Genomic DNA, 8,272 nt, shown 5'->3' with positions numbered 1-8,272 from the left:
GTTGTGGGTGCTACAACACCGCAAGTTTTTAAGAAGAGACTGGACAACCATTTGTCTGAAATGGTGTAGGGTTTCCTGCCTGAGTAGGGGGTTGGACTAGAAGACCTCAAAGGTCCCTTCCAACTCTGTTATTGTTATTCAGTTAAAAATGGGGAAAGAAAGAGATGATTCTCAGGACACTTTCTAAGTCTACATTGGACCTGATATGCCATGCCCATTAATTTATTAATGTGTCTTTATTTGGGAGCCACCATGATACTCACTAGCAAGGAGCTTCACAATTTGCAGGGTTTTTAAAATGATAAATTGTACCCGTGCCAATTTTTACAATGTTGTTTGCTCTGCAATTTTCCAGCTCGGGCAAGCAAACAATTGAGTGTGTCAAAATCCAGCACCATATTGAAATATTCATAAATGCCCTCATCCTCACAACAACAGCAACAACAAAAAGAGAAGTTTAAGACCCCCCCCTCCAAAAAAAATCTGCCAAGATTCACAGTTCTGTCACTTCTTTCTGCAGATGCTAAAATAAAGCAAAAATGGACCTGCAGACAAATGGTTTTGTCATTGTGCTTTTTTACATCCAGTTGTGCCTTCAATGCAATATTTATCTAGTCCAATATCTTCCCTTTATGATAGTAACAATCTCCTCCTTGGTGCTTACCATGACAATGAGGTGGGTATAGAAAAGCCTGTAAGTTCTTGTAAGTAGCTAAACTTCTAGAGAACCTTATAATTAAACATGATGTCTAACATCTGGGAATGCGCTATCAACATTTTATTTACAGGGATTTGTGTGTATGTGGTGTGCTTTATACTCTTGGCAATGCATTAAGGTAAGCCAGTGCTGGGAATTTGTTCTCCTTTTGAAGGTATATGTGTTAATTATAAATTGGCAGCTGTTTTTTTTTTTTTCTTAAAAAAAAAAAAAAGAGTTAAAGCTGCATGTTTTACTTTGTTATGCCATCCATGTTCCTAAAGCTGGAAAAACTGAGATCAAAAGCCTGTTGTCAAACAATTCTTACAATCAGCCAATCTTTTTCGTATGAAAGAATCTCTCTCATCCTCTTTCCCATCCACACCCTGTGAAAAAACCTGCTAGGATTGTTGAAAGAAAGATTAGGATAGGTGATTTTGGTGGCTCTCGGGAGCGTGCAGATATTCAGCCTGGAAAAATAATTCAACCGAATCTCTACTTCTTCAGAAATCCACATCCCACTGGCCTAATTTGACAATTGGGTTGGTATGTTTGAATCAGAATGACCTGATTGTGGGGTCCTTGGTGCTCTCTGAGCTTGGTTGTTTTCTTGCAGACATTTTCATGGCTCAGCTAGGGAAAATCTTCAGTGCTAGAAGGAAGTCGTGTTTGTAGAGAGGAGGAGGAGGTGGTGGTGGTAGAGAAGGAAGAAGGAGAAGGAGGAGTGTGGGGTCCCTGGTGCTCTCTGAGCTTGATTGTTTTCTTATAGATATTTCATGACCCAACTAGGGAGCACCACCAGTATTATTTACTTACTTATTTATTTATTTATTAGTAAAATTTATATGCCGCCCAATCCCTAGGGACTCAGGGCGGCGTACAAAATTAAAACAACAAGTATAACAATTAAAAATGAATACATTCATATAGCATGTCCCAATCGAATCCCCCCCCCCCCCGGGGACATCAACCCCAGGCCTGCCGGAACAGGAGAGTTTTAATAGCTTTCTTGAAGGCCGGCAAGGTGGGAGTCGAATCTCGGGGGGGAAGTTGATTCCACCACGTCGGAGCCACCACAGAAAAGGCCCTTCCCCGAGGGCCCGCCAGCCGACATTGTCTGGCCGACGGGACCTGAAGGAGGCCCAATCTGTGGGACCTCACCGGTCTCTGGGAACTATGCGGCAGTATGCGGTCCTGTAAGTAACCTGGTCCTAAGCCATGAAGGGCTTTAAAGGTGACAACCAACACCTTGAATTGCATCCGGAGACCCACAGGAAGCCAGTGCAGCTCGCGGAGGATAGGTGACACATGGGTGTACCTTAGTGCACCCACAATCGCTCTCGCGGCTGCATTCTGAACCAACTGCAGCCTCCGAATGCTCTTCAAGGGTAGCCCCATGTAGAGCGCATTACAGTAGTCCAGTCTTGAGGTGACAAGGGCATGAGTAACCGTGAGTAGAGCCTCCATGTCCAAATAAGGCCGCAACTGGTGCACCAGGCAAACCTGGGCAAAGGTCCCCCTGGCCACATTCTGACTAGTTTAGAATCATTGAATTGAAGGTGACTGAAGTGATGTTCTGAAATGATGGCCTGAATAGGATTTTTCATGATTCATGCAGAAAAAGTATTCCCATGGGGTCAGGAAGCTTCCTCCTCCTGGCTAGAAAGAGGGAGACCATGAGTTCTAATCTCGCCTTCAGGCATGAAAGCCGATTGGATGATTTGGGGCCAATCATCAGGAGACTGTAGATTTCTAGTCCCGCCTTAGGCATGAAAGCGGGGTGGGTGCCTTTGGGCCAGTCAGTCTGTCTCAGTCCAACTCACCTCACAGGGTTATTGTGAGGAAAATAGGAGGAGGAAGGTATGTTGGATATGTTCCCCGCCTTGAATTGTTTGTAAAAATAATAAAAGCAGGATACAAACACACAAATAAAGCATTATGGGAGGAACCCATTCATTCTTCTTCTAAACAGGGAGTCTAAATAATCTTGGAACTCTGGCTTGCTATGATGTGATCTATTCAAACTTTGGATCTTTTTATTCATCTCTTCATAATGTCTAGCAGTGGTGAATTCTTTCTTTTCTTCTTTTTCTTTTTCTTTTTTTTTACACTTTTCTTTCTTTGCTTTCTTGCATATTAGGCCAAACTTTCTCCCTTCAAATATATCCTTTCCTTTCTTAAGCCTTGCGAAATGCGAAGGGAAGGTTTGTCGGCGGGGGAAGCACCAATTTTACAAAATTATTCTTTTAATTAGCTCCTTGCAAAAGTGCTTAGATATATAAAAAACATTACATAGATCTAATGAAGTGGAATGGAGTGCTAAGTTTTAATTAAACAAACTCGAAAATTGGCAGAAAGGATATTAAATGATCCTTTGAAATGGAAATGGTCCACTTAGCTTTTCACTTCATGTTATGAATGCAGATGCATCGACAAGATGCTCACCCAATGTGTTGTCTATCAAGTTTCTTGCATCAAGCCTGCCAATACAGAAATACATCCATCCCTATCTTTGGACTGACTGAAAAAAAACAAAGCTCTTCATGAAATGATTGGTGTCATCTTGTGGGTATGAGAAAACACATTTTTTAATATGACATTGGGAAAGAGGAGTCAATGAGTTGGAGGAGGAGGAGGAGGCGGTGGTGAAGGAGAAGGAGAAGGAGGAAGAAGAGGACAACGACTGTAGGGTCCTTGATGCTTTCTAAGCTTGCTTGCATTCTTGAAGATGTTTCATCTAGGTAACATCAGGGCTTTTTTTGGCACAGAATGCCCAGAACGGAGTTCCAGCACCTTTTTTGGATGGAACCTTGTAGGGTAGGCAAGGCAGGTTGTATGACGTGAGTTCTGGCACCTTTTTTTTTTTTTTTTAACAAAAAAAAAACACTGGGTAACATCATCAATGCAGAGTTGATGATGTTACCTAGTTTGGGCAATGAAACATCTGCAAGGAAATAACCAAGTTCAGAGACTCTTGAATGAGTTTTAGGTTAGTCATGAAAGCGTATTGATTTCAATGGGTCTCCGCCTGTTCTTTTAAAAGGAAAGACAGCTTGAATTCAACAGACTTTCATGTATTAAACGGGTAGAAATCTGTTGAGCAAACACCTATAAAACACTGCTTGCTTCCTTCTCCCCTCCATCAAATTTCTTTATCCATAGAAACCTATTTATAGGACCAGAATTCTAATAAACACAGATTGCAGAGCAAAGAAAAAAGGTCAGCAGAGTGTACCAGAAGCTTTATTGATGTCTTGTCAATCATTTTTTTTATTTTGTTGTCTATTTTTTTTTTAAAAAGAAGAAGGAGAAAATGCATGTAAGCACTTTCCCCTTGTCTAATAGCAGATTTATTGAGCTTTTTTTTTTTTTTGGACAAATCAGCTTCGAGATATGATAAGCAGTGACAGGCCATTATCAACTTTACGGTACAGGGTCAACCTGGATATCAACCCTGTGTATGAAGCTGGGCTTTCTGGGGAATAGCCAAAGCATTTTCAAATATAATAATTTCCAATAAACCTTCCCCTTGCCTGCACCGCAACACGCTTGAGGGGTCTCTTTTGCAAGAAGGGGCCACAACACGTCTGACAAATATATACAGTCAAATATATTGTCTTTCTGTAATTTTGTTAAGACAATAAAAACAGGTCAGCTCCGATGCGAGCACCTTGGGTATCGTTGCCAAGAGGATTTGAAATCAGCATGCATTATCCAGTGGGCAAAATGCTGGAGAACTCGACAATCGATAAAGAGATTGCCTTGTTCTTCCACCTTGCAAAAAAAAAAAAAAAAAAAAACATCTTGCCCAGGCTGTGCATCGTACTGCTTTCTCTCTCTCTCTATTTTTTAATTAAATAGTAATAATTGGGAATCGGCTTGCTATAAAGCAAAGTTCAAGGGTCTGTCATAAACGTTATTTACAGGTATGCCTTTAGGATCCGTGTAACCCTTTACAAATGACAACTTTATTGGCTGAGTGTGATAGGAATAGAATAGAATAGAATAGAATAGAATAGAATAGAATAGAATAGAAGAGAAGAGAAGAGAAGAGAAGAGAAGAGAACAGAACAGAACAGAACAGAATATAGAATAGAATAAAGAACAGAATAGAAAACAGAATAGAACAGAATAGAATAGAATATAGAACAGAATAGAATAGAACAGAATAGAGAATAGAATAGAATAGAACAGAATAGAGAACAGAATAGAATAGAATAGAATAGAATTTTGTTGCATTCAGCTCTCAAAGGATCACCACCCCCGATATACACTACATAAATATGAGAAAAATAAATAAATACAGATTAGACACACAAGGAAGTTGTCTCCAGTGCAGAATCTCTCAGTGTAGTATAATAATAATAATAATAATAATAATAATAATAATAATAATAATAAATAGAAATAGAAAGACTGTGGCAAAAGCAAGCAAGGGTAGTACCAATAGTAATAGGCTCCTTAGGTGCAATCCCAAAACAACTGGAGCACCACTTGAACACCATTGGCATTGACAAATTTGCTATTAGTCAATTGCAAAAGGCGGCCTTATTAGGAACTGCTTCCATCCTGCGACGATACCTGTAATACCATCAAACATCCACATCTGCCTATCCAGGTCCTGGGTAAGGACTCGATAGGTAGACAAAATGCCAAATCCAGTCTGAACATCTGGCTGACTGTGCGATGATTGATAATAATAATAATAATAATAATAATAATAATAATAATAATAATAATAATAACTAAAAGCAATGATAGGCAGACCAGAAAAATAATGACAATGAATCATGCCCTTCATCCACGCAGTGACATTGATAGACTTTATCTACCAAGGCAAATAGGTGGGCGTGGAATGCTACAAGTACATCAGATGGTTGAAGAAGAAAAAATGGCTTTGGAAGAATATCTGAAGAACAATGATGAAGATGCACTGAAATTAGTATATCAGGAAGGCTTACTAACTACTGGAGAGACCAAACTGGCCTACAAGAAAGACCAAATGAAGAACAGAATAGAGGCATGGGAAGACAAAGCACTACATGGCCAATACATGAAAAAAATAGCTGGGAAAGCAGATAATAATAAAACCTGGCAATGGCTAAGAGCAGGAAAATTGAAGAAAGAGACCGAGGGACTAATTCTGGCTGCACAAGACCAAGCCTTAAGGACAAATGCATACAAAGTCAAAATTGAGAAGACAGCAACAGACAGTAAGTGCCGCCTATGCAAAGAAGCTGAAGAAACAGTGGACCACTTGGTAAGCTGTTGCAAGAAGATTGCACAAACTGATTACAAGCAGCGGCATGACAAAGTAGCAACAATGGTGCATTGGAAGATCTGCAAAAAATATCATTTGCCTGTAAGCAAAAACTGGTGGGATCATAAAATAGAGAAAGTCATAGAAAATGATAAAATTAAACTGCTCTGGGACTTCAGAATTCAAACAGACAAGCACCTGCAACATAACACCCCAGACTTAACAATTGTCGATAAGAAAGACAAAAAAGTCTGGATAGTGGACGTGGCAGTGCCTGGAGACAGCAGAATAGAAGAGAAAGAACTGGAGAAGATAACAAAATACAAAGACCTACAAATAGAAATAGAAAGACTGTGGCAAAAGCAAGCAAGGGTAGTACCAATAGTCATAGGCTCCTTGGGTGCAATCCCAAAACAACTGGAGCACCACTTGAACACCATTGGCATTGACAAATTCGCTATTAGTCAATTGCAAAAGGCGGCCTTACTAGGAACTGCTTCCATCCTGCGACGATACCTGTAATACCATCAAACATCCTCATCTGCCTATCCCAGGTCCTGGGTAAGGACTCGATAGGTAGGCAAAATGCCAAATCCAGTCTGAACATCTGGCTGACTGTGCGATGATCCATAATAATAATACAGCCATATCACATGGGTAAATATGAATAAATGAATAAATAAATAATGCTCTATATTCTTCTGGGGAAAAAAGAGGAAAGTAAGCAATGCCATCCCTCAGCTGATGCAACCGGGCTGAGAAAGAGAATAGAATTCCCAATGACATTAAGTCCTCCAAGACAAGGTAGGAAGGCGACCTAAGAAAGCGAGGGCTTCCTTCTTCCCCCACTTAAAGACAACATACAACTACTCGGTCCCACGTTCCAAAGTGGAGGGGGAAAAAAAATACGAATTCATCTTCCCTTTGTTCATTATGTTAAGTCCTTTCCCCTAAGATGAAGGAGGGAAAATGTTGCAAGGGGTGGGCATTATTATTTAATATCCCAAAGGTGGCTCCTTTGCCTTGTTAAGGAGGAAAGATAAATAACTATCATAAAGAGTGGGCTTATCCATTCAATCCTCTCAATATTATGTTTGCATAATATTGCGTATCCTGAAAAGGAATCGCGTGATGAAGATGAATATATTCATGTATGCTCTCACAAGTGAAGGCGCTGGCCCTTTTCTTTGCAACTCTATTTAGTAGCTCTCTTAGAAGGCCTACCACTCTGTGCCCCAAAGGCAAAACATGACAAATGCACTGAATTTGGGGATACAAAGGGAAATGATTTTTCTAGTTCGCTGCCTACACGAGACCAGCTAGAATTTCTTCCCATAAATCCTCCTAGTTTTCCTCTGTCTGAGTGACACTGGTAGCCAAAGCAAATAATTATGGAAATAACGGGACTGGTGTCCTTGTGGTGAGTGAGTTTAGAACATTATCCTTTCCTCTTATTTTCACAGTTTGGCGACCACCTCAACTGCTCCCCTGTTTGCATGTCTTAGGAGTGATTATTGTTTGAGGAAGCGTCGCTCCGTTCAGAGAGTGAATTAAAAATAAAAATGGAAATGGCGACGTTTAAATAGTTTTTAATACAAGATGCAAGGACAATAGGATGTAGAGGGCTCTCTTATTTTGCAGGTATCTTTTTTAAAAAAACTTTTCCAGTTAGGATTGGTGGATGAAATAAGCAAAACTCTGGACTTTGTGCAATTTTGAACTGAAATATAAGGCATTGCTGACATTATTTCAAGTCTTAATCTCTGCTGAACAAGTCAATTTATGCTGGAACCTTAAGACACAGATGCAATGATCGAACATTGAAAAACAGGATGCATATCCATCCCCCTTATCATCCTCTTCTGCTTCTTCTATCTTTTCCAGCATCAGATCCTTCACAGTCCGTATTCAATCGTTCCTTGTCGTAATCCCATGAAAATTTTAAAAATGTAAGTTATATCTGGGAGGTGTTATGCCTAACATATAGGAGGTCCACGTTCTTCCTCTGAAGAATTAGTTCACACCAGTGGAACCAGTTTGGTCTAGTGGTTAAGGCATCAGGCTAGAAACAGGGAGAGTGTGATCTAGTCCCACCTTCGGCATGAAAGTCAGGTGGGTGACTTTGGGTCAATCACTAGGAGATGGTGAATTCTAGTTCTGCTTCAGCCATGAAAACCGGCTGGGTGACTTTGGGCCAATCACCAGGTGACTATGGGCCAATCACTAGAGATGGTGCATTCTAGTCCTGCCTCAGGAATGAAAGTCAGCTGGGTGAGTGTGGGCCAATCGCCAGGAGACGGTGAATTCTAGTCCTG

Source organism: Crotalus tigris, unplaced genomic scaffold (genome assembly GCF_016545835.1).
Source record: "Crotalus tigris isolate CLP2741 ecotype Arizona unplaced genomic scaffold, ASM1654583v1 scf7180000018432.44079421565:4894166, whole genome shotgun sequence".
NCBI lineage: Eukaryota > Metazoa > Chordata > Lepidosauria > Squamata > Viperidae > Crotalus > Crotalus tigris.
Note: the sequence above shows the minus strand (reverse complement) of the source record.